This window comes from Nycticebus coucang, chromosome 15, assembly GCF_027406575.1.
Source record: "Nycticebus coucang isolate mNycCou1 chromosome 15, mNycCou1.pri, whole genome shotgun sequence".
Lineage (NCBI taxonomy): Eukaryota > Metazoa > Chordata > Mammalia > Primates > Lorisidae > Nycticebus > Nycticebus coucang.
In genome coordinates, this window is record NC_069794.1 from 1,810,116 (window position 1) to 1,837,934 (window position 27,819).

Below are 27,819 nucleotides of genomic sequence, written 5' to 3' on the forward strand. Positions count from 1 at the left end.
GGATGGAGAAGCTGACTCTTCAAAGCACGGGGAGAAAGCAGAGAGGGAACCTCAGGTAAGGAGGCCAGAGGGGAGGACAGGCTTGGCCTGCAACTGCCAGACCAGAGGTCCCCAGGGGAGCATGGGCAGAGGGAGCAGGGCAGGCCCCACACAATGGTGAGAAGGAAGCTAGGTCCATGGGTGCCAGGGAGCCGCCAAGGAAAGCCCATCTCTGGGATGTTCAGGGGAGACTAAGAGAAGACTTCCAAAAACTTTAGGAGTAAAGAACAACTAAATGACAAAGGAGAAGCCTGGAGCTGGCCTTAGAGTTCTCTAACATCTGTGGACAGTGCAAGGAAGCATGCAACTCTGGGTCCTGCACACTCAGGGTGCCGCGTGAAGGAAGGAGGGTTGTCAGTACTCAGACACCCTTCCAGGGAAAACACCTGAGGGGGCAGTGATGACCCCTGCAACAAGCAAACACGCACACAGCCCTGTGGGCAGAGAGGTGCACCGCAGACATCAAGGAAGGAGGCGGCCTGTCTGGGAAGGACAAACACAGGCCCTGAGTAAACACTCCTGAAGTTGAAATACTTCTGAATTGGATCACAAGCAAAGTCCAGCAGCAAAAGTATTAATTCTGCAAAATCTGAGCCTAAGCCTGGCTTGGGTTGGAAGAGGAGTCCTAAGCTCCCCAGAAGGCCTGGGTGTGAGGGGCTGGGGCGGCTGGGCAGGAACCAGCCCTTTTCTGCCTCTCGAGGCCACCAGGGAGGCCCACGGAGCACCCCGCCTGGCCCTGTGCACGCAGCTGGTGCAGGGAGGCTGTCATGGACACGGGTACAGAGGAACTGGCCAGAAACACAGAGAAAGGAAAAATAAGGAACAAAATACGCATAATACACTTAAAATGGCTGAAATAAAACCAAGTAATTAGCCATTACGTACATAACAGCAGTCTGATACATTCTATTTACATAACAGCAGTCTGATACATTCCATTAAAACACAGACTGTCAGTTCAGAATGGCCTTCAATCCCCAGACTCTGTGGACAAGAAACGTGCTGAAAATAACATGGCTTAAAAAAAGTCAAAGATGAAGGAACGAGCAGAGAGGTACCGAGTAAGCGGAAGGCAAGCAGGGAAAAAGAGCAGAGCATGGCAGGGCCCGGGTGCTGCCCCTGGGCCAGGGGGAGCGAGCCTGAGGCCAGCCAGTGTGGGGCGCTGGGATGGGGAGGCGCGAGGTGCAGGCGCCTGTCCTGTCCTATCCTCCGTGTGCTGGCACCCAGGAGCAGCAGGGCTGACAACAGGTCCACGGTGCTATTTCCTGACAAGTATAAATAAATAGATTCCTTCTGACAAAAATTATTGTTTCAGCTACTTTTCTACCAAGATTTGGGCAGATGACCTTTCCTTGGGAAGGAAAAGGAGCTTCCCATTTGTGTCATGATTAGGGAATTCCTGCGGAATCACCAGAATGACTCTGCTTGTGTTTGCAGGACGACCCAGCACGCAGCCACGTCACATGAGCCAGTGGAAAAAGCTACTTACAGCAGGATTTCTTTGTGCATGTGGCCCAGCTGCTTAGTGCCTGGTGATTCAGTTTTCACTGTTTCACCGATGTTTCTGGGATCAGAGGCAGCAAGGCCACAAGCTCTCAACTCTGTCTCTGTTTCTGGCCACTGCTACTGGGCAGCCCCGCCCAGCGTCCAGATTTGGGAAGGTCCCTCTGCTTCCAGATCTGCATGGTGGGAATCATGAGTGCCACATCCCGGGGCAGTTGGGATGCCCACTGGGTTAATAGTGTGGAGAGCCAGCAGATCCAGGGGACGGCAAACAGTGACCACTCAGCAGCACCAAGACAGATGGGCTGCAATAGAGCCTGAGGCCCGAGTAACCATGGGTTTGTGCATGCCAGTGTTTTCCCAGCTGTAGTTCAGCCTTTAAGGATGAACAATTAGTGAGTGGATTATCTTGTTGACTCACACCCTCAGATCAGAAGGCCACGCGTGTTTGCAGAAGCTCAGCCAACCTGCTTTCTAGCTGGTCTCCATGGTCCACAGAAAAAGAACAAAGAATTATATTTTAAAGATGAGTTTGTCTAAGAGAAATGCAAGCCTTCTGATTCACCTGCTTTTCGAATTAAGGACAGGCAACATCAAACCTTATTCAAACAAAATAAACATTAAGCCCTGTCTCCCTCCTATATATTGTCATCAACAAAGGCCCTAGGAAGACCCACAAAAGAGAAGAGAATGGGGTGGGAGGGGCGGGAGGAGGGGGGGGAAGCGGGGAGAAGAGGAGAAGGAGGAGGGAGGGAGGGGAAGAGCTGGTTGCACCCCCTTGGAGGAAGCCTGGACTCTGGCCCATGTTTGCTCTTGGCTCTGGAAATCTGTGCATCCCCAGGAAAGTTGCTTAGAGTTCTGAGCTTCAGTGTCTTCTAGAGAAGTGAGGAGAGGTCAAGTGTGCTTAGTGAGGGGACGCCACGGATGAGTGATGCCACAGGAGATGGCCTTACTGCTGGGCAGGAGGGAGATGCTAGGCCCTGCCTTTTCCCTGGGCAGGGAAGGTACAGGAGACAGGCTCAGAGGCAAGGGGGACTTGGGAGTCCTCACGGGGAGCATGCTGTGGCATTTCTGATGCCTGCCCTGCAGGTGCCCCCTGGATCCCCTCCTTTTACTCCAAAATAGTGGCACTGGGGTCTGTGTCCTGGGGTCAAATTGGAAGGAAGAACTCAGCTTGCTCATGGGGACAATCTGGCCTCTGTATGGAACACCTGCTTCCTCCAAGGTAGATGATGTGGCCGAGTCCCTCCCTCTCATCATGCCAGAAATGCTCTGCAAAGCTACAAGGAGGAAGGTGCATGCACATCGCTTGCTGCCAAGCTGCTAAGAGCTCGTGCTCTGCAAAGCTATAGGGACAAGGTGCATGCACACCCACTCCCTGCCAAGCTCCTAAGAGCCCGTGTTCTTGGCAATTGCTCTGGAGCCTCCAGCCATCTCATTGCCCACTCTCAGAGGAGCAGGCTTCACGGGGACCAGGGCACAGGGAACGGGGAGGGGAGGGGCAGCATTTGTCAGGCTCGCAGCAGCTTGCCCGCGGTGCGGATGACTCATTTTCTGACCTCTGGTTTTGCCTCTTTTCTACATTCATCCTCAAAACAAACCAGAAATCCTACTTCCAAAATAAAGCACACACAGCTGAAGTAAAAGAAAGGACTTTTTATGAGGAGAGTGACAGCCAGGATACCAGTGTGGCCCTGCCCTTTCCTCCTGGGGCCCCAGCCACCGGCTCTGCAGACGTAATGAGCTGACCCCCACGCACAAGCATCCTCCGCATGTGAGGGACACGTGAGCCTCATTCTGGGCTGGTGCATTTTCAGGGAGGCCGAGGAGATGAGCCTGGATGGGGAAGCTGACAGTGATCGTATCTCCCAAGCAGCCACAGGCCATAAGGGTAGTTTTTGCAACCTGTTTTCTACCATTTGGACGTGACGTGTCTGGCCAGGTGCCATCATGGGATGGCTTTTCTCCTAGAATCTACATCTTCCCTAAGTGTCTGCAGGGCAGGCAGCCCCTCCCAAGGTCAGCACCTCCCTGGAGAGGCCCGAGCTGCGCTGCTGACCGTGTGATCCTGATGCAAGTCCCACAGCTCCATGCCTGTCTGGGATGGGGATACCTGAGTGTCTTCTCTTCACACACTTGGCTAATCCCACCCCACCTCAGGCCTGTAGCCCCACAGACACCCAGAGACCTCTCAGGCAGGCTCTGGACCGTGATCCCCCAACCTCAGCCTACCTCAGGGCCTTTAAAACCAGTGGCCCTCCTGTTTCTGAGTATGACTTAGGAAGTCTCCGCTGGCCGGTGCAGACACTGGGCCACCTCTCCCTTGCAGAGGTGCTGGCCGCAGGGCCAGGAGGCATCTCATGGTGGGAGGTGGTGCCAGGAATGGCTGCACAGGCTTCTTCTTTCGGTGTGTTTGGGGCAGGGGACGGAGTGAAGCGGGTGACGTGGGGTGACTAGGTTTGGCATCAGCATCTTCACTCTGGCTGGCTGGACCTCTGTGCGTGTCCACCCTCTGGTCCACACCCGCCTAGGCTCTGCTGACGCCCTTCTCTGGCTTCTGGAGGGTCTTGGCCTATGGCAGGGTCTGGGAAACGGCACAGGGTGGGATGGGGAGAAGACAGGGGGCTTCTTCCTGGCATTGCTTGCTGGACTGGGTTCCAGCTGGGGCCACCCTGCAGTGGCCACACCCAGGGCAGGGGATTCTGCCTCAGTCACGGGGTCTGATATGGACAGTACAACAGGTCCCCGCTTGAGAACTGAATTGTGTTCACCAAAGGGATAGTTAAAGTCTCAGAACCTCAGAAAATGACGGTATTTGGAAAGAGAGTCAGTCTCTGCAGATGCTAATTAAGCTAAGGCTGTGAGGGGTCCCAGGCCACTGTTCTTTGTGACCTCAGACACAGGCAGACACATGAGGAGAATGATACGGGGTGCAGAGGCCAGGGCAATACACCCACAAGCCCAGAAAGATGGGGTGGCCACCAGTAGACCCTCCCGAAAGGGCCTCAGGTATCTTTGGAGGAAGAGGAGGTGACGCGGACAAAGTGGAGACAGAGGCGAGGCGATGCTTTCACATGCCGAGGAGCACCCAGGAGTGGATGCCGAGACCCTCCCTCACGGCCTCAGAGGAAACTTGCCAACAAATACCCTGACTTTGGATTTCTGGAGCCTCATCCAGCCATCCTGTGCTGTGTTATTCCTGCCACCTTAGAATGTGCCCACTGCGGCCATGACCAGGGTACAGGGAGCAGGTTGGGTTCACGCTGACCTCTCTGCCCACACTGCGGTGCTGGGTGAGAATATAGGCCCGGGGTCACACAACACCTGTGGCCCAGCACATGCTTAACCTGCTTAACCTACTCTTTGTCCATTCTTTATTAACACACGGGGACAGCAATACTGGGTGCTGTGCTCAGCATGCAGCCATGTTCCCCATGGAGCCCCTGACCAGTAGCCAGCCTCAGCTGGAACCCCATTTACCCAGTCAGAGCTCTGTGGACAGCACAGCAATTGTGTCTGGACACGTCCACTTAGTGATTCCTGTGCAGCCAGACCTGGAGGTCTTGAAGCCCCAGCTGGAGTAAGTTCTCAGCAGGCACCAGTCACTAGAATAAGTACTATTTAGAGAATAATTGCTTCATGACACCATAAAAAGTTAAGAGAAGCCAATGTCAGGTCCCTATTTCCTGAAGGACTGGTACCTGCCCTGCCTGGGCCTGCGGAGGCAGTGGTCTGAGGACCAACTGCCCTTCTGCTGCACTGGGGCATCTATGGGACCCACCAGCAGTGCTGGCTCTATGCATCCTTCAGAACTCAGAATCCCAGCTGTGCAATTTGCAGAAGGTCACAGGCAAAGGTTTCCAGGTGGGTGTCCAGCTGATCTTTGCATGAACTGTCCAGAGATGATATTTAGAGGATCTTTGCAGCAGCCTGAGGCCAGAACTTCAAAAACCAGAGTCAGCTCAAGACACTGCTCTCAGCCACTTCTGGAGCACACATAGATTCTCAAATGTCACCCTCCCAGGATCCCCTGCACATCGAGTGATGTATTTATATACCTCGTCGTTTAGATGAAAGCATTAGATATACCATGCTAACTGCGGTGCAATCAAAACAGGAAGCACTCACTCTGAATTAGCCATTTTGGTGTATTATCCTAATAGAGTATTATTTTTAAACTACCACAATATTTTAATTACATTCTCAGCATGAATCATTATGTACCTTAGTGAAAAAGCACTTCTGACTGTAATTGCCCTCTGGAGTCCCATGGTATAGTCGATGAACTTAAACCCTGAAGAGGATTGGCATCTGGGGGCTGAGCAGCAGCTGCTCCTGTGCACGGCCCCTGGGGAAGCCGGCCTGTCCCACGAGGTGCTTCCTTTGTTCCCTCCTCCTGCCCTTCTTTTTATCAACAACCAGTTGTGGCCCTGCCCATGCCAGGGGTTCTTCTAACCTTGAGTCACCCACAGAACTCCCATCCTCTTGGAGCTCAGGTCTTAGCCCAGATCCCCATAAGGAAGTAACATGTGTGGTCTGTCAGAACATGACAGGTGCTACAGGGAAAAATTAAGCAGAGAGAGCTTGGGGTCGAGGGCGCCTCACCAAGGAGGGGTCTTGGAGCAGACATCTGTGCACAAATGCTTCCATGGAGACATTCTGCCTATGAAAGCCAGGGGGGCCACCCAGATCTGTGCCAGCAGGGGATGCTGGAATGAGCTGGAACAAGTTAGGACATGCTGGAACACGCTGGGATGTGCTGGGACGTGCTGGGACGTGCTGGGACATGCTGGGAAGTGCTGGGACGTGCTGGGACATGCTGGGACGTGCTGGGATGTGCTGGGACGTGCTGGGACATGCTGGACCACAACTCTCTCTGGCATCACTCCCAGCCCTGTACCATCTGTGGGTGAAGATGAAGGTGCTTCTTGCTTCTAGGCCAGAGATGAAAGTGGTCACCATGTTTTTGGCAACTCAGGCTGTGGAGTGGTCAGACTAGAGTCCCTTGATGGTTTGTTCTGCAAAAATTACTAGCGTTACCTGCACAGGTTTCCACGTCAAATGCAGTGCGATTCCCACACACTGTCATACAGAATCTCTGGGCCCCTGGGAGAGTGTGGGGTGAGAGGCACTGCTGGGTCTCCATCACAGCAATCAGAAGGACACAGTGCATTCTCCCAAGGACACAGGCACCTCAGGGCCCCAGTCTGAGCAGGAGGCCCCTGCTCTGTGTTTGGCACAGGCTTACCCCGGGGGTCCTGGTGTGCCCTCCCCTGCAGCATCCTCACACCTGCGCTCCACCAGCCCACTGGGGGCCTGGAGGCAGGACTTGGCAACCCTTATCACTCCAGGGCCTCCCATTGGGGTCTGACACAGTGGGCTGGTGGGCAGAGGGCGTCACATGGCTGGACCATGCCCAGTGTCAAGGTGACTTTTGGGGGATGCTGAGAGAAAGGCAGTGGGAGAACAGGGTCTGGCTTCCACCTGGAAACACCACGAAGTGGAGACAAAGGGAGCTGGGGCCTGCCTCCTTGTGGGGTCTGGCCGGGCCACTCTGATTAGAAGTCGCCAAAGCCAATTTTAGGGTCACAAAGAGATGGCAAATGGCCACAGTTGTTTTGTTGTTAAAGGAAATGTCACCTAACTGGGCTTTGGAGACCGGAGTGAGCCAAGGCCTAAAGCAAGGGTGTGCAATCTGTGGCCACAGGCCACCTGCTGACTCCGCAGGTTTTTTGCTTATTTGCAGTATCACATGTCATGGAAAGTATGCACAGAACTTTTGGTTGCTGATCAGCTTTCATCAGTGTCTGTGTGTTTACTATGTGGCCCAGACAACTTCCACCTTCCACCTTCCACCATGCAGCAGAGATAAAGAAAGGCTGGACCCCGGGAACCCTGTTGGTAACTAGCCGGCTCTCTGCTTTTCTCTTTCTGAGCACCAGGCGGAAGCAAAGGCCCCAGTGCCCGATGCGGGGAGCTGCAGGGGTAGAAATGTTTCTCCCACTGTGCAGTGTTGAGAACTACTCCTATGCCTTGCCTGGCTGGTGTGGGCGTGTCAGGCCAGGGCTCACCCCCAGGAGTGGGGTCCATCTCCCAAAATTCAAGTGGTTTCACTGGGAACTCCACCATGCTCCTCAGACAGAGAACAGTGAGCTTACCTTGACCTTATTTGGAATGTTCCAGTTGGAATAGTGTTTCCACCTACCCCAGCTCCCAGGAACCCTCAACAACCCTGGTGGGTATGAACAAGGCTTCCCACAGGAGAACCAGCTCACAGAAGCAGACAAGCATAGTGATGGTGATCTAGGCGGCTGCCCTCCCCGCCCACACCCTCTCCCTGGCAGCCGTTTTACAGCTTTCATTGGCTGCAAGGAATAACAGCAGCTTCCAAGCCTTAGTCAGAGTAGAATAATACCATCGCAGCGAGACCTTGGGCTACTTGCCAGATCCTTCTGCTCCGTGAAACAATAGGTGGGAACTAATGATTTCTCAAGGTCTTTGCCAGCCTCAAAATTCTGGCATCCTGTGGTTCTGACCTGTGAGGGAGAACTTGCAGTCGGGGAACAAGACACAGAAACCTTATAGGCTGAGTTCCATACCCTTTATCTGGGGGGTCAGGGGCAGTGACGTTATGGAAAGGGAGGAAGGGGCAGAGAGAGAGACTATAGCTTTAAAAGCAAACATGCTCAGGACAATTTATCAGGCACTGAAATACAGGAATAACATGCTCCCTGGCTGTGATGCCAGGTCCAGTGTCTGGGAGAACAATCGCTTCTCAGTGACCATTGCTGGGCTGCAGACACTGCACTTCCACCTGCCTCCTCCTCCTCCCCTGTGAACTTCCACCTGCCTCCTCCTCCTCCCCTGTGCACTTCCACCTGCCTCCTCCTCCTCCCCTGTGAAATTCCACCTGCCTCCTCCTCCTCCCCTGTGAACTTCCACCTGCCTCCTCCTCCTCCCCTGTGAACTTCCACCTGCCTCCTCCTCCTCCCCTGTGAACTTCCACCTGCCTCCTCCTCCTCCCCTGTGAACTTCCACCTGCCTCCTCCTCCTCCCCTGTGCACTTCCACCTGCCTCCTCCTCCTCCCCTGTGAAATTCCACTTCCTCCTTCTCTTCCTCCTCTTCCCCTGTGAACTTCCACCTGCCTCTTCCTCCTCCCCTGTGAAATTCCACCTCCCTCCTCCTCCTCCCCTGTGAACTTCCACTTCCTCCTTCTCTTCCTCCTCTTCCCCTGTGACTTCCACTTCCTGCTCTTCTTCCTCCTTTTCCCCTGTGAACTTCTATCTTCCTCCTCTTCCCCTGTGAACTTCCACTTCCTGCTCTTCTTCCTCCTTTTCCCCTGTGAACTTCTATCTTCCTCCTCTTCCCCTGTGAACTTCCACTTCCTCCTCTTCTTCCTCCTCTTCCCCTGTGAACTTCCACTTCCTGCTCTTCTTCCTCCTTTTCCCCTCTGAACTTCTATCTTCCTCCTCTTCCCCTGTGAACTTCCACTTCCTCCTCTTCTTCCTCCTTTTCCCCTGTGAACTTCTATCTTCCTCCTCTTCCCCTGTGAACTTCCACTTCCTGCTCTTCTTCCTCCTTTTCCCCTGTGAACTTCTATCTTCCTCCTCTTCCCCTGTGAACTTCCACTTCCTCCTCTTCTTCCTCCTTTTCCCCTCTGAACTTCTATCTTCCTCCTCTTCCCCTGTGAACTTCCACTTCCTCCTCTTCTTCCTCCTTTTCCCCTCTGAACTTCTATCTTCCTCCTCTTCCCCTGTGAACTTCCACTTCCTCCTCTTCTTCCTCCTTTTCCCCTGTGAACTTCTATCTTCCTCCTCTTCCCCTGTGAACTTCCACTTCCGCCTCTTCTTCCTCCTTTTCCCCTCTGAACTTCTATCTTCCTCCTCTTCCCCTGTGAACTTCCACTTCCTCCTCTTCTTCCTCCTTTTCCCCTGTGAACTTCTATCTTCCTCCTCTTCCCCTGTGAACTTCCACTTCCTCCTCTTCTTCCTCCTTTTCCCCTCTGAACTTCTATCTTCCTCCTCTTCCCCTGTGAACTTCCACTTCCGCCTCTTCTTCCTCCTCTTCCCCTGTGAACTTCTATCTTCCTCCTCTTCCCCTGTGAACTTCCACTTCCTCCTCTTCTTCCTCCTTTTCCCCTGTGAACTTCTATCTTCCTCCTCTTCCCCTGTGAACTTCCACTTCCTCCTCTTCTTCCTCCTTTTCCCCTGTGAACTTCTATCTTCCTCCTCTTCCCCTGTGAACTTCCACTTCCTCCTCTTCTTCCTCCTTTTCCCCTCTGAACTTCTATCTTCCTCCTCTTCCCCTGTGAACTTCCACTTCCTCCTCTTCTTCCTCCTTTTCCCCTGTGAACTTCTATCCTCCTCCTCCTCCCCTGTGAACTTCCACTTCCTGCTCTTCTTCCTCCTCTTCCCCTGTGAACTTCCACTTCCGCCTCTTCTTCCTCCTTTTCCCCTGTGAACTTCTATCTTCCTCCTCTTCCCCTGTGAACTTCCACTTCCTCCTCTTCTTCCTCCTTTTCCCCTGTGAACTTCTATCTTCCTCCTCTTCCCCTGTGAACTTCCACTTCCTGCTCTTCTTCCTCCTTTTCCCCTGTGAACTTCTATCTTCCTCCTCTTCCCCTGTGAACTTCCACTTCCTCCTCTTCTTCCTCCTTTTCCCCTGTGAACTTCTATCTTCCTCCTCTTCCCCTGTGAACTTCCACTTCCTCCTCTTCTTCCTCCTTTTCCCCTCTGAACTTCTATCTTCCTCCTCTTCCCCTGTGAACTTCCACTTCCGCCTCTTCTTCCTCCTTTTCCCCTCTGAACTTCTATCTTCCTCCTCTTCCCCTGTGAACTTCCACTTCCTGCTCTTCTTCCTCCTTTTCCCCTGTGAACTTCTATCTTCCTCCTCTTCCCCTGTGAACTTCCACTTCCTCCTCTTCTTCCTCCTCTTCCCCTGTGAACTTCCACTTCCTCCTCTTCTTCCTCCTTTTCCCCTCTGAACTTCTATCTTCCTCCTCTTCCCCTGTGAACTTCCACTTCCTCCTCTTCTTCCTCCTCTTCCCCTGTGAACTTCCACTTCCTGCTCTTCTTCCTCCTTTTCCCCTCTGAACTTCTATCTTCCTCCTCTTCCCCTGTGAACTTCCACTTCCTCCTCTTCTTCCTCCTCTTCCCCTCTGAACTTCTATCTTCCTCCTCCTCTTCATCCCCTGTGAACTTCCACTTCCTCCTCTTCTTCCTCTATGAACTTCCACATTCCTCCTCCTCCTTCCCTGTGAACTTCCACCTTCCTCCTCCTCTTCCTCCTCCCCCATGAGAGCTTCTGCAGCCCGGTTGTCAGAGTGTGGGCTGAGATTAGCACAGTGGCCGCTGAACAGCCACCATGTGAACACCTTATTAATTAGGCCTCTGCCTGCTGAGGTTTTCTGAACATTTCAGCAGTTCTAAGAATTAGAAATGTCTGGTTTTGTTCCCATCCAACTCTTTTCCTTCCCTTTCTTCTCTGCGGCTTTCTGTATGCAGGAGGCCCACTTCTAGGAACCCGCAAAGCTCTGAAAGACTGAGTGGGCTCTTTTGTCTCACTGCTGTCATCCACCCCAGGCCATGCCCACGAGAGAAGCTGGCCTGGCCCCCTCCCACCGGGCGTAGTACACTCACCCTCCGCCATCAGCACTCAGGGGAGACCCCTGCCGCCGACCTTTACTCCCTTGGGCAAAGGGCTGACTTACCTCCCTCTGATCTATCCTGGGGTCGATCCGGGGTCAGTTCCAGGGGCCATTTAAAAAGTAAGTCTGCAAATGGGGGGAGGGTTTGGAGCACAGAGGACGCCCTGAGCCCAGAAGTACCCACACTAGGCACCGTACTGTGTGGGCAGGAGCCCTTGGCTGCCGCTGCCGCTGCTCCCCAGAAAGGCCTCCTCTGAGCACCGACAATACCCCTGGGTCCTGCCACCCGCTCCTCATCTGCCTCAGAGCCTCAAGCTCCCTGGCTTTAAATGGGTCATAATGGATCACAAAGCATTTTGAGAAGTGGATCCTGGAGAAAAAATGCTTGGGTTCAAATTCTGACACCAATATCAGTCATTTCACCACCCTGTGCCTCTGATTCCTCATCTGTAGAACAAGGACAGCAACGGAACCTGCCACACAGAGCCATTGGGTCCTGAATGCGCCTCACAGAGCGCCTGGCCAGTGGTGCCCTTCTGCGAGTTTGGCTGTTGTTATTGATCAGCACAGTGGACGTTGCTGCACCTGCCTTGAACCATGCTCCTCGTGCTGTTTTTGAGCAGTGAGTGTAGATGGGGCCCAGGGTGTCACAAACAGAAACATGCAGTTGGTAAGAGACTGGCAGGGGCAGCTCAGCCACAGCAAGGCCAGCTTCCAGCTCGCCTTCTGGAGCACCTCAGCAGCCCGGAAACCGGGCCAGTCTGTTCCCTGGACACTGGCTGGGTCCTAGGGCACCTGCCCACTGCCATCCCTACAGCCCAGGGTTCTCCTTTCCTCGACTCTGGAGAAGGTAGGCTCTGAGTCCTTCCAGCTGAAACCCTCTGAGCAAGCACACCCCACGCTAGGGCCCTTGGCCACACCATCACACAGCAAGGCCTCCTGGAAGGCAGGAGGCGCTCCTGAGAACGGAGCTTCTGCAGGACACAGGGCAGAGGTGGGAGAGCAGAACAAATCCAGCCAGCTGGAAGGCTGAGTGCTGAGTGGGCTCTTTTGGACACAGGACAGTGATGTAGCAATAATGAACTGGGTATTTCTAGAAGGGAGGACTCTGAATGTTCTCACACAAAGGATAACAGTTTGCAGCAAAGGATATGCTCATTACACGGATCATTATGCAAATATACATGTATCAAAATGTCACACTGTATCCCATATATATGTACAATTGTTATGCATCACTTAAAAACAATAAAAAAAGAGAAGAGAGTAACTACTGGAGGATATGAAATAAGACTTACACAGAGAAGCACACTAGATTCCTGGGTAGGAGGAGTCAAGGTCACAGGCTGTCAGCTGCCCCTGAGGTCATGTACGCGCCAGTTAATGAACATACTGAAATACCACCTTTCAAGAAAGCACTAATGGGATATTCTGAACTAAATATATGGATTCTGAAATTCATAAGGAAAAGTAAATGAGTAGGAATAGTTTCTGAAAATTAAAAGTAGTAAAGGAATGATTAGTTCTTCCATATTAAACATTAAAACATATTTTTAAAGCTACAGTAAATATACCAAAGGATCAAAAAAAAGAAAGTCTAGAAACAGAACTAAATAGTATTCATAAGAGTGTTCCTACTTTACATTATATACCCAAAGACATTTCAGATGGTTCAGTCATATACATGTGAACTGAAACTATTGTAGTAGCTGTCATACCTAAGAAATCTTTCATAGTCTTACAAAAATACTAGAAGAAAAAAAGGTAGAATTTTATTCATAATGAGAGTAAGGAAAAAAATATCAGAAGACCTAAAATCTATAATATAAAAGGTTGCTACTGCATACTTTGTTTCATTTTTTGACAAGCTTTGTTGCATTGTATGTGATATTCAATGATCTTTACAGATACAGAGTGAATGATCTGATAGTTTTTCACACATACACACTTACAACACCAAGGGCTCAAAGGGTGCATCTCTCCCCACACCCCCCTCCAGCCCTGCTCCACCCCCACCCCTCCCAGGCAAACTCTGGTCTGATGGTCTATAAACAGAACTGTGCAGTCATATACACCTTCCTTGCACTCAGTAGAATTATTTAGAAGTGTACCCATGCTGCTACAGGTACCATTAGCTTGCTCCTTCTTGGAGCATTCTCTAATATGGATACACAGACAGTTTGTTTATTCATTCATCTGTTGATGGACATTTGGGCACTTTACAGTCTAGGCTACAAAAATAAAGCTGCTGTGAACATCATACACCAGTCTTGGATGGACAGAAACTCTCATCCCTCTTGGCATGAACTCCATCCTCAGGGGTGCTTGGAATGGCAGGGCCATATGTTAAGTCACATTCAACTTTTTAAAGGTATTTCCAAAGTGTTTTCCCAAGTGGCTGCACCATTTTCCATCCCCACCAGCAAGCCAAGAGGGTTCCAATTTCTTTATATCCTTCACATTTCTTATCATCGTTGGTTCAATTTTGGTGCGCACAGTAGCCTTCCCCTGCGGTTTTGATTTGCACTGCCCTAGTAAGGACAGAGCACCTTCTGCAGTGCTCACTGGACAATATTATACATCCTTTGGTGAAGCGTCTATTGAAATCTTTTGCCCATTTTTAATGGAGTCAATTTGTCCTTTTATTATTGAGTTTTGTGTATTCGGGATGCAAGGCTTTTTGTGAGACATATGATTTACAAATACTTTCTCCCAGGATATGGCTTCTCTTTTTATTGTATAAACAGCATCCTTTAATGGGAAGAGTTCATTTTTATGATATCTATAATTTTTAAAATTAATTGGCTTTTGGTGTGAGGCCTAAGAAGTCTTTGCCTAACCTAGCATAAAAAATATGAAATTTTTGAGGTACTAAATGAATAGAAATGAAGAGAAAGACAAATGGCTAACTGGGTTGAAATATCTAAATTCATTTTCTAAAGTGCTAACTTGTCTGGTCAATAAAGAACTTCCACAAATTAATAAGCAAAAGACCAGCAATCTGATGGAATAAATTGCCATGGGATACAAGCAGGAGTTTGCAGAAAACAAAATAGTTTCTTACACTTGAAACTCCCAACTTTACTCCTAAGAAGAGAAACTCAGATTGACGCTGTAGTGAGACACCACAGCTCCCCGCTCAGGAAAACAAGTCGGCTGACAGGAGGAGATAGTGTCATGGGCTTAGTGGGAGCAGGAGCCCACATGTAACCTACAAAGAGAAATTTCTCAATTACCTATCAGAAATGCACATTATTTTTCACCCAGTCTGCACTTCAGGAAATTTATCTTTTACATATACTGACCCATGTGCAAAATGTCTGTGTTCAAAAGTACCTACTGCAGTGCCCGGAGGAGATTGAAACAGTGAAAATGACCTATCAGCAGTCAGGTAGGTAGTTTATGGCTAATCCACACAGCCAAACAACTGCTGCTGCAGGGACAAGGGTCCTTCGCTCCCTAGGCTTAGAGTTCCATGTGGACTGAGCCTCATCCAGCTTTCCAGTCCTACCCAACTGGGAAGGTACGGTTCAGAGGCACAGGGACAGGGCAGAGGACTTGCTCTTAGGGGGTAGCCTTTTGTACCTTTGGAATTCCATGCATGTATAGGCCACTCAAACCAAAACACAACAGGAGAGAAGAAATGAAATGGAAACAGCACCCAGGTAGTCCTTTCAGAGTATGAACTTGTTAGTTAAAGAAAATGCACAACTTATTGAACACCTACTATGAGCCTGGCCCTTCTCTAGCCTCAAAACAACCCTCAAACAGATGTTCTTTCTTTCTTTCTTTCTTTTTAATTTGAGGGTACAGAGAATTAGGTTGCAATGTTTGCATTTGTTAGGTATAGACCCTATTTACAATCGCCAAGATATGGAAACAACAGAAATGCTCAACCCAGGAATGAGTTAACAAACTGTGGTATATGGATACCGTGGAATACTATTCAGCCAAAAAGAAGATGCTATTTCTTCTTGATGATTCTGGAAGCCCAAGGTTTGTGAGGTGAGATGTTTGCTTGTGGTGGGACAGGTAGGAGCAGCTGCCTGGGGTCCAAGCCCAGTCCTGCCCATGCTGACACCTGCCTCAGCAGTCTTACCTCTGACTTCCATGTACTTGCCCTGAAGGCCTGCTGCAGACCCCGCCCCTGACAACTGCACAGCAGGTTCTCCTGGGGTCACCCTGAGGGGGCACTGTATTGGTGAGTCACATATCTGAATCTATGCTGCTGGGCTGTCGCTCTACCCCAACAGAAGGTCCACACCATCACTCAAGGTGGATCTGAGAGTCTCCAGCCTGGCACCAGGTCAGGGCCACTGTCCCCCAGTCCACTCTAGAACCCCCCCTCCTCTCCCTGTGCTGTACCAAGAACCTCATCTCTGATCTGGGCCAGGCAAGGACCCCCAGCCTCCCTGCCCTGTAAAAATAAGCCCAGGCCTTCTTCACAGCTCCCCAGCTCTCCCAGGCCCTGACCAGGCGGCCTGGCTTTTCCTGCCAGTGCAGTGTCCTACGCCTGCCTCACTGGTACTCTCCCTGCCCCCCAGAGCAGTCCTGACACGTGTGCAGACACACACACACACACACGCACACACACGCTCCCTCTTCTGCTGCCTGTCAGTGGCTGCTAGTAGATACGCTTTCCATGAGGAAAGGGATACACCTGCTTCGTGGGTTGGTGTCCTCTGCACCTAGTGCAGTGTGTGCAGTGACAAGTCACAGGAACAGGGCTGGAAGAGCGCCAGAGCACCAGTGGCCACTGCTGCACCTTGGTGCCCACCCCGCCCCCACCCTGCCTGGTCCCACAAAGGCAGGAGCAACAGGGCAGTGGCAGCCCCATCCCAGCCTCCCAGGACAGGCATCAGTAGAGGGCCCCCGATGGCGGGGTCAGGAGCTGCTGCGGACCATTCAGGAAACAGGAACTACCAACACATATAGTTTAACCTTAGAAATTTAATGTTTTAGTATAATGAAGTCTCCTTATCCTACAGGTCGAAACCAGTCCCTTCAGTCACCCCCAGTACTGCAACACACAGTCTCTGTGACCGTGATCCAGGAAAATTCATTCCAAACTGGCTGAAATTCTATAGCAGAGTCAACAGACGTCCCGGAGTCCTCACTGAGAGCCTGTGTGAGCCAACAGGGGCTATTCCCTGACCTGAGTCCTCACTGGGAGCCTGTGTGGGCTGACAGGGGCTACTGTCTGGACCTGAGTCCCCACCGAGAACCTGTGTGGGCCAACGGGGGCTACTCCCTGGACCTGAGTCCTCATCGGGAGCCTATGTGGGCCGACAGGGGCTACTCCCTGGACCTGAGTCCTCACAGGGAGCCTGTGTGGGCTGATAGGGGCTACCCTGGACCTGAGTCCTCACAGGGAGCCTGTGTGGGCTGATAGGTGCTACTCCCTGGACCTGAGTCCTCACAGGGAGCCTGCGTGGGCCGACAGGGGCTACTCCCTGGACCTGAGTCCTCACAGGGAGCCTGTGTGGGCCTGACAGGGGCTACCCTGGACCTGAGTCCTCACAGGGAGCCTGTGTGGGCCGACAGGGGCTACCCTGGACCTGAGTCCTCACAGGGAGCCTGTGTGGGCCGACAGGGGCTACTCCCTGGACCTGAGTCCTCACAGGGAGCCTGTGTGGGCCGACAGGGGCTACCCTGGACCTGAGTCCTCACAGGGAGCCTGTGTGGGCCGACAGGGGCTACTCCCTGGACCTGAGTCCTCACAGGGAGCCTGTGTGGGCCGACAGGGGCTACTCCCTGGATCTGACAGGAGCTACTCCCTGGAGATGGAGCAAGGCCTGTTCAGTGTGCTCATTTTGAGGAGATGTTTGGAAAAGTCACCTTAACCGCCCTCCTTCCCCTGCACCTGTGCCCAGGCTCTGTGCAGACTGAGAACCAGCCCCTCGCTGTCCATTATTTAAATTAGCAGGTTGTAGACAGCTTGGAGACACTGTGCCCAAGGGAGAGGACAATGCCAGGCCCATGAGCTCTGCCTGCCCTAGAATGTTCTCCTGATAAAAGCAGCTGTGAGGTCAGAGCAGGAGCCCTGGGGTCTTTGCTCAGTATGAGGGCACCTGCTCTGCACGGGTATGCTGTCCCTCAGTGACTGCTGTCCTTCCTGCTGGGTCTCCTACTTTTCCAGCAAGGAGGAGACTGGGGCATGTGTGCACCGTGAGCTCAAGGCCAACTTCCTGCCTCTCCCACTTGGTGAGAGCACCCATCAGCAGACGATGCTCCCCTCAGAACCACAGCCCTCCTGCCCTCTGCTCGCCTGACCCGACACGCCTTCAGGGCTGTGCTGCTGCCTCCCGTGGTGCGGGAATGTGTCTCAGGCTGGCCAGGAGCCACCACACCCTGTGCCCACACCCCACCTGTGCCGTGGCCCGTGCCTCATCACAGGTGACTACTCTGCACGTGGATCATTTTTTTAATATTTGGTTTAACACATACAGATTCTTTAAACAATAAAAAAAATCAGCAAACAGCACCACAATCTGGAAATCTTTCTTAACAGAGAGAACCGATTCTTAATGGCACAGGGGGAGAACTCAAGCGCGAGTGACAACATAATGAGGAGATTGTTATGGGGAGGGACGCGCGTGAGGGTGCAGCTCCCTCCACTTTCAGTGAGATGATTCTCCCTGAATAGCTAATCAGCCTCTTCCCACTCCCAGGCCCGAGCTGGAAGCTGTTCTCGCAGCTCTTCGTACTCACTCCACGCAAGCAGTGACACCTCGGAAGGGGAAATCTAAAATGTTAACCCAGTGTGAGCAAACAGAGCCATGGTGGGCGCAAGAGAGCGGTCTCTGGAAGATTAGCAGCAATTTGGGACGATGGTGCTGTCATACCTGGTTGACAACGCTGACAGGTTTGTTGATCTCTGCTCCCATCTCGGATTTGAGTGTCACATTTCAACAGAAATGAAAGAAATGGCAAAAAAAAAAAAAAAAGTGCTTTCAGGATCCTGCGTGGGCTGTGCAGGGAGTATTTGTGATACTAAGACCAGGAGGTGCAGGGAGGTGGGGGTCCCAGCCCACCAGCTGCAGGGCAGGGCATACCACCGCAGGCAGCAAGGCCCCATAGAGGGCGGGCATCACTGCTGCCAACACCCACCCTCCTGCTGTGCTTGTGCGGAGCCCATGGGTGCTGAGGCCATGTCCTTGGGAACCGGTCAAACCAGTGCACATGCCATCCCAGCACCACCAAACCCAGCCCACATCATGTGCCCTCTGGCCCCAGAGACAAGCCACCTGCCATCCTCCTTGTCTGCCAAGAGATCCTGGGTGCAAGTCAGAATTCCAGTGGCAGCCAGGAGTGCTGGGCGGATTTCCTTATTATTTAATAAGTGGATTCAGGGAGGCATTGACCCTAACAGGCGCTTCCACAGGGGCCCACAAAGCTGTTCTTTGGAGATTTTTACGCAACACCACAGCCATCTATTCCGAAGGTTGCAACGTGATCACTCCAGTCCCACTTCTGTCCACGTGTGGCCCTCAGCAAACATGGCTTGACCACAGGATGATAAAACACACATGCTATTTGGTCAGGGCAGACTCAGTTTGGGTGCAGTGACAACAACACTGAAACCTCAGTGGCTGGGACAACACACGAAACTGTCAGCTGTGTGCAGGCTCATCTGACAAGCCTGGCCTCACGCCAGCTCTATCAGCTGATGTTTTCAGGGTCACCAATCAGGCAGTATACACCCTCTGCTCCCAACAGATCCCTACGTCCGCTCAGGAACAACAGGCATCCACACCCACAAGCAGAGAGACATGACTTTTCTGTAGGCCCAGGAGCAGGGGAGCAGTGGCCCCTGAGTGGTACCCATACCCTTCCAGGTTTACATGACCAGGCTTCCCATAGGCTGGCTGCCAGAGCCCACTGCATGGGCCAGCTTCAGAATGGAGTTTTGGTGCTCACAGCTTCTGCTCCATCACCCAGGGCTCATCCCCTGAGATGTGATATCCAGGGCTTGCGTTTTGGGATCTGTGCCCCTCTCACATGAGGGAAACAACCACCTGGGCCCAAAGTGTGGAGCAAGTCAGGCTAACAGTCGAGGAGCAGGCCAGGTCTTACTAGAAAGGGCATGTGGATGACATATAGGAATATATCTGCATCCCAGCCCAGGACACAGAGTTTCCAGGTGTACCTGGACAGGGAGTTCCCCTGTGTACCTGTCCAGATGCAGAATTCCCATGAGGACCTGTCCAGCCCGGGATACAGAGTTCCCCTGTGCACCTGTCCAGCCTGGGACACAGACTTCCCCTATATACCTATCCAGCCCAGGACACAGAGTTCCCCTGTCCACCTGTCCATCCCAGGACACAGAGTTCCCCTGTGTACCTATCCAGCCCAGGACACAGAGTTCCTCTGTCCACCTGTCCAGCCCTGGACACAGAGTTCCCCTGTGCACCTGTCCCCCAGACTAGGCCTGAAAAGGAAGAAGTCTGTCCAACTGGACTGCCCCATGCTCATTAGTCTCAGAACAAGCAAATGCAAAGGTCTTCTCTCTTGCCCCAGAGAGATACATTTGGCCACTGCTTTCCCGTAACTTTTCACATCTAATTGTAAACATAAGTCCATGGTGTTTTAGGAAAATACCATGATTTTCTCTAACCTGCTAGAGCTTTGCATTTCCTCGAATTACTCGCCAATCCTTATTCTTATATCAAGATCCTCTGACCCCAGGGCTGAGCTGGCCATGGTGAGCTGAGGCCACTTTTTTCTCTGGTCCTTCTGGGGGGCTGCAGCACAGCTCCTGCCCATGAACTTGAGCCCTGGATAGGCGCCTGCACCTCGCGTGTGGCCTGCCACTCTCCACACTCCCTGGGACACACCCTTCTTTGTCTCCCACTCATTGGAGGCTTCTCTGAGCAAGGTCCAAGACATGTCTCTGCCTAAATTCTTTCTTTGCCATTTTCAGCATCTTCTCCTGCTATTCTCAATGGTCAAGAAAGCCTCCAGCTTCATAAAGAAAAGAACTTGGCTTTAGATCAGTGTCCACTTACGAGCACATTCTCCATGAAGCCCGCTCAGCGCCCAGCATCACCAGGCCATGGAAGTCCTCCCCAGAAAGTACTCATCTGGGAAGTCTAAGGAAGTTCTTCAAAGTCTTCTTCAGGGAGTATCTGAGAAGGCAATTTTTTTTTTTTTTGAGACAGAGTCTCAGGCTATCACCCTAGGTAGAGTGCTGTGGCATCAACCTCAAACTCTTAGGCTTAAGCAATTCTCTTCCCTCAGCCTCCCAAGTAGCTGGGACTACAGGTGCCCGACACAACGCCTGGCTATTTTTTTGTTGCAGTTGTCATTGTTGTTTAGCTGGCCAGGCCAGCTTCAAACCCACCAGCCTCGGTGCACATGACCGGCACCATAAACACTATGCTATGGGCGCCAAGCCAAGGCAACTTTTATCAAAGTGCCCCAGAACCAAAATAGCAAATCTAGAGGGTGCGCGTTTATAGAATTTGCTTCATTTGAAGATGCTAAAGAAGCTTTCAGTTCCTGTAATGAAAGGGAAATTGAGGGCAGAGCAATTAGGCTGGAGTTATAGGCACCCAGGGGATCACCTAAACCAGAAGCCAGCCGTCCAAAGCTCTATTGGTCAAAGGTCTGTCTGAAGATGCACCGAACAGACACTGTAGTAGTCGTTCCCTGGCTCTGGGAACCAGGTCCCCCAAAGGGTTTGGATTCGTAGACTTCAACAGTGAGGAAGATGCCAAAGCTGCAATGGAGGCGAGGAGGACGGTGAAACTGATGGAAATGACGTTACCTTGGCCTGGGCCACGCCTGAGGGTGAAGGTGGCTGTGGGGGTCATCGTGGAGGCAGAGGAGGCCGAGGAGGATGGTGAAACTGATGGAAATGACGTTACCTTGGCCTGGGCCACGCCTGAGGGTGAAGGTGGCTATGGGGGTCATCGTGGAGGCAGAGGAGGCCGAGGAGGACGGTGAAACTGATGGAAATGACGTTACCTTGGCCTGGGCCACGCCTGAGGGTGAAGGTGGCTGTGGGGGTCGTCGTGAAGGCAGAGGAGGCCGAGGAGGACGGTGAAACTGATGGAAATGACGTTACCTTGGCCTGGGCCACGCCTGAGGGTGAAGGTGGCTGTGGGGGTCGTCGTGGAGGCAGAGGAGGCCGAGGAGGATGGTGAAACTGATGGAAATGACGTTACCTTGGACTGGGCCACGCCTGAGGGTGAAGGTGGCTATGGGGGTCGTCGTGGAGGCAGAGGAGGCCGAGGAGGACGGTGAAACTGATGGAAATGACGTTACCTTGGCCTGGGCCACGCCTGAGGGTAAAGGTGGCTATGGGGGTCGTCGTGAAGGCAGAGGAGGCCGAAGAGGACGGTGAAACTGATGGAAATGACGTTACCTTGGACTGGGCCACGCCTGAGGGTGAAGGTGGCTATGGGGGTCGTCGTGGAGGCAGAGGAGGCCGAGGAGGACGGTGAAACTGATGGAAATGACGTTACCTTGGCCTGGGCCACGCCTGAGGGTAAAGGTGGCTATGGGGGTCGTCGTGAAGGCAGAGGAGGCCGAGGAGGACGGTGAAACTGATGGAAATGACGTTACCTTGGCCTGGGCCACGCCTGAGGGTGAAGGTGGCTATGGGGGTCGTCGTGAAGGCAGAGGAGGCTGAGGAGGCTTCAAGGTGGAAGACGAGGAAGAGAAGGAGACCACAAGCCATGAGGAAGAAGGTGAAGTTTGAACAGCTTCTTTGTCCCTCTGTCTTTCCCTCTTCTGTATGAAAGAAAGGACTCTGGGATCTTTACTCTGTTACCTGGTCAATGACAGAGGCTTCTGAGGACATTCCAGGACAGTAAACGGTCCTGCAGTCTACTTGGAGATCTGTACAGGTAGCATTTCGAGGGCACTAGCCTGTGGGTATTGACTGGATATTCATATAAACGTTTTAGAAGAAATGAGTGCTAGAGCTGACCCTTATCTGTAAGTTTCCAATTTATGTTGTTTCCCATCCTATGTACAAAACCATTTTTTCCTATAAATAGTTTTTTTTGGGGGGGGGTAAAGGAAAGAATGTTTTATCATGATTTTTTGCTTCAGCCGCTTTAGGAGAAATTAAAAGTCAACTCTGGTACCAGACTTCGTACTTCCTAAAAAAAAAAAACAAAAAACAAAGTCTTCTCCTTCCTCTGTCACCTGCAGGCCTTTGGTGGGACAAGAAGACTTTCATTTGTTTCCGGTTCCTAAGTAGGGAAGACACCTGGGCTGAGGTCATCATGACCCTCCTAGCTCAGGCAGATAATCCAAGTTAGGCAGAACGACCCTGTCACCCTAAGAAGGGATCCAGCCTTTCCCAGCATGCCTCTAAAAACACCCTTATCACTGAATTTCCTTCTCCACTAACTGAAATGGGAGTTCCCTTTGAAGCAGAACATACTGGTTCAGTAGATTACACTAGAAAGCAGCCAGGGCAGGTTCTTCATCTTCTGAGAGTCAAGGTGTGCCCAGCAGAAGTGTCAGTCCAACCCCCTCCCAGCATTGGCGTCACGTGAAAGAGACACAAACTGTTCTACTTACAGAAGACAAGCGGAGCCCAAACCACTCTTCAACAAGGTCATCGTCTCGTTTGCTGAGGTCCACAGACTGTGGTGAAAGGCGACCACACACTCAAGCTGGGGAGGACGGTTGAAGTCAGAGCCTACATCACAAAGTAAAGCTGCCGCCCTTCTGCTCTTTCCTGCAGGTTGCTGAGACGACCTCTGAGCTTCTGCTCACTGGGCTCCACAGCAAGGGTGCTCCCAGCTGGGGGCCACGCCCCCCTATTCCCACTTGGAGTGTCACCTGTGGCCTTTAAAAGGCTGTCTCAAGCTCAAGTGGGACATTTCAGCTACTAGGCTGGGTCACGTCTGTGGTGACTCAGTCATCTGTGAAGAATCCATTCCAAGGTGACCCAAACTGTGGCACATCCATGACCGAACTAGTCATTCCTTGGTGGATGCAGAGTCCTGAAAGCCAAGAACTCTTTCCTTCAGCCTAAGATGAAAACCTAACAGCTAAACACACAGCCCGTTCTACATTGTGTCCCTAGCAAAACCAGAACAACGGATTCTAGATTCTATTGACAGATAATCTAAAAATGCAAACTTTAATACCTAGAGATGATCCTCATGTTCCAAAACAAACTCATGTATCCAGAACAAGAAGTGTGAGTGTCCAGTTTTTGTCTATAGTGTGGAGGATGAAGGCAGGAGAAATAGTCCAGAGAAGAGACTGCAAGGTCATTTCTCACAGGACAGCTGACTAACCAGGTAAACTTGGGCAGTTCACCCAATCTCTCTCAGGGGACGGCCTACTAACCAGGTAAACTTGGGCGGTTCACCCAACCTCTCTCAGGGGATAGTTGACTAACCAGGTAAACTTGGGCAGTTCACCCAACCTCTCTCAGGGGACAGCTGACTAACCAGGTAAACTCGGGCAGTTCACCCAGCCTCTCTCAGGTCTGCTAACGTGCTGACTGGTGCTGCTCCCCTGGTTCACCAACATGCCGCCCTGGGAGGCAGCCGGGATGAGCGACCACAGGAGAAGCCTCGCAAAGCCTCCAGATCCTCTGTAGAAACACAGACGACTACTTCTCATCACTGGAAATCACACCAGGGCAGGTGCCAGGATGAGCAGGGCTGAGGAGCCGGGGCAACTCCAGATAGGTAACCTGCCCTCTGGATAAGGGAGACTTACTAATCTTCTGCAGTTAATTGTTAGGTATGGAAATATTTTGTCTACTCTGAGAGTGGCTCAGCCACAACACAAAAGGATGGCTTGATTTTCTGCACTTAACACAAATCACCAGGAAGCATCTCATCAACTGGCTTCTTCAAGTCCAATCATTTGCTTATTATTCCCCTCTACCAACTTATTTCCATATTTTTGTCTATGTAAAATAATCATAAAATACTCTATGGAGTGTGGCCTGGAAGGGGGCAGGGACACCAGCCTCGATTCTAGACAGCCTGGTGCAGGGCCAGGGGCGTCTGTTCCAAGAACCCCGGCCCACCTCCCAGCACGCCGTGGGGCCACCTGGACAGAATTCAGGGCAGCCTCTCCGTCAGGTCACCTTGTTAGTCAGGTAGGAAAAAGTTAAACTTCCGGGCTCTTAACACACGTGCTTTTCTTTTCTCTGTCTTCCTTCGTTTCCTTCCTTCCTTTTTTCCTTTCTGTCTCTCTCCTTTTTTTTTTTTCTTTTGGGACAGAGTCTTGCTCTGTCACTTAGACTGGAAAGCGGTGGTGATGTCATAGCTCACAGCAACCACAGACTCAAACCATCCTCCTGCTTCAGATTGTCAAGTAGCTGGAACTACAGGCATGTGCCATCATATCTAGCTATTTTTAAATTTTTGTAGAGAAGGAGTTTCATTGCGTTGCCCAGGATGATCTCAAACTCCTGGCCTCAAGTGATCCTCCTGCCTCAACCTCCCAAAGTGCTGGAATTACAGTCCTGAGCCACCATATCTGGCCCCCGATTCACATATTTTGAAATGGCATATCACTAACAGAGGAGCACAGATATTGACATGGCCCTTAGCGAGGCCATGGTGGGCACAGGCCATGGTGGGCACAAGGTCACAGTGGGCACGAGGTCACGGTGGGCATGAAGTCACGGTGGGCATGAGGTCATGGTGGGCATGAGGTCATGGTGGGCATTAGGTCACAGTGGGCATGAGGTCACAGTAAGCTCGAGGCCATGGTGGGCACGAGGTCACAGTGGGCATGAGGTCATGGTGGGCACAGGTCACGGTGGGCACGAGGTCATGGTGGGCGTGAGGTCATAGTGGTCATGAGGTAATGGTGGGCATGAGGCCATGGTTGGCAGGAGGTCACAGTGGGCATGAGGTCATGGTGGGCTTGAGGTCACACTGGGCACGCTCTCCACCTTGAGTGGATCCGAGTCATGCGACCGTGTGGGGAGCATGGCCTTACACCAGCTGGGGTGCACACATACCTCTGCTCCTTTCAGCTCCACCTCCCAGGCTCAGCCTCTGTCCTTCTATACCACAGACCTGATTTGGGAGAGTTACTGACTTTAAACTAAATTATGGAGAATGAAAGTTGAATAGGCAGAACTTCCCAGAACATATGCATGTCGTGGGGACGTACCTCTTCTCCTAGCCTGTGCCCAGTATGTGGGCTGTGAGATTACAGTGACCCAGGACAGCCCCGTCCCCTCAGCAGTGGGCGCTTCCACTCCTTCGGTCACCCACAGTCTGCCATCAGAGACCACACCCCCTCCAGTCACCCACAGTCTGCCATCACAGAACACACCCCCTCCAGTCACCCACAGTCTGCCATCACAGACCACACCCCCTCCAGTCACCCACAGTCTGCCATCAGAGACCACACCGCCCTCCGGTCACCCACAGTCTGCCATCACAGACCACACCCCCTCCAGTCACCCACAGTCTGCCATCACAGACCACACCCCCTCCAGTCACCCACAGTCTGCCATCACAGACCACACCCCCTCCAGTCACCCACAGTCTGCCATCACAGATCACACCCCCTCCAGTCACCCACAGTCTGCCATCACAGACCACACCCCCTCCAGTCACCCACAGTCTGCCATCACAGACCACACCCCCTCCAGTCACCCACAGTCTGCCATCACAGACCACACCCCCTCCAGTCACCCACAGTCTGCCATCACAGACCACACCCCCCTCTGGTCACCCACAGTCTGCCATCACAGACCACACCCCCTCCAGTCACCCACAGTCTGCCATCACAGACCACACCCCCCTCTGGTCACCCACAGTCTGCCATCACAGACCACACCCCCTCCAGTCACCCACAGTCTGCCATCACAGACCACACCCCCCTCTGGTCACCCACAGTCTGCCATCACAGACCACACCCCCTCCAGTCACCCACAGTCTGCCATCACAGACCACACCCCCCTCCGGTCACCCACAGTCTGCCATCACAGACCACACCCCCTCCAGTCACCCACAGTCTGCCATCACAGACCACACCCCCCTCCGGTCACCCACAGTCTGCCATCACAGACCACACCCCCTCCAGTCACCCACAGTCTGCCATCACAGACCACACCCCCTCCACTCACCCACAGTCTGCCATCACAGACCACACCCCCCTCTGGTCACCCACAGTCTGCCATCACAGACCACACCCCCCTCTGGTCACCCACAGTCTGCCATCACAGACCACACCCCCCTCTGGTCACCCACAGTCTGCCATCACAGACCACACCCCCCTCTGGTCACCCACAGTCTGCCATCACAGACCACACCCCCCTCTGGTCACCCACAGTCTGCCATCAGAGACCACACCCCCTCCGGTCACCCACAGTCTGCCATCAGAGACCACACCCCCTCCAGTCACCCACAGTCTGCCATCAGAGACCACACCCCCTCCAGTCACCTGCAGTCTGCCATCAGAGACCACATCATTGACTTATGTTGGATGGGACTTTTGCCCCTGTTAAAAACTCAAACTTTCTTCCCCAGAGGAGAATCATTATCAGATTAATCTAAAAGATTGTCAGAATCCTGCTTGAAAGTAGACTTTCTCAGAGGAAAAGGAAGAAAACACCATGAAAATTCCAGACTCCCAGGGCTAGGGGTGCAGGTGGAAGGAGGGGACGGATGAAGCCTGTGCCATCTCTAGGGGAACATTCGTCAGCAGAGCCTGCGCTGCTCCTGAGCAATGCAAATCTGAGGGGGAAGTTGTAAAGGGCCGATCCCACCGACACCCCTAGAGAGCCCAAGCCCCTGCCTGCTGGACACAGACCTCCCAAGAGGTCAATGTCCTGGGTGGTGCTCATGTGCTCCTCCGAATGGACGCCTCTCTCTCTAGCTGGATCCTACCCCCAGGGCTGCTCAGGGTGTGTCTCTCTGAGGTCCCAGCTCTGTGTGGTCCACCCTGGGCAGGAATGTCCTCCCTCGCCCTGCAGCCCTCTGGCTGCTGCTGGTAGGGAGTGGGACCACAGATGGTCACTGAACTGTGTCGCTGTGTTCAGTGACGAAACTGATGGATGGCAGTGATGACTCAATCATCAATAACGACCAACTTTACAGGCAGGTACTTGGCCAATGTCATTAATTAATAACTGCCTCCTCTGTATCAACGCTACAATTAAAGGCCAAACTCTGCATCAGAGAATTGAGTGTTTTCAGCCCAAGTCAATCTGAGACATGTGACTGTCGGTCGAGGGAGGCTCCTACCCCTGGGAAGCTGCACATGGACTCCCGTGAATCCCCTCCTTTCCTGACATGGACAGGAGAGAAAGCCACCTGCCCCGTGGGCCCTGGGGGGGCTGCGTGAGGCAGCGTGAGTGGAGCTGACCTGTGGGACCCTGGGGGGCTGCGTGAGGCAGCGTGAGTGAGTCCTTGCTGGCATTAGGGAGCACACACGTGGGAGGACCACCTCAGAGACAGAACAACCAAAACCAACCGTCTCACAGGGCGGAAGGGTGGACGTCCACACTCCTGGTGTCATCTGGGTCGGCTCCCTCCAACACGCTGCTGGCCATGGGCAACTCTAGTGTGCCTTGGCTTGTGGGTGGCTGTCTTCTCCCTGTATCTGCCTCTGAACCTCAATTTCTCTTTCATAAGGACACTCATCACATTGAGACCACCCCATTAATCGTATTTTAACT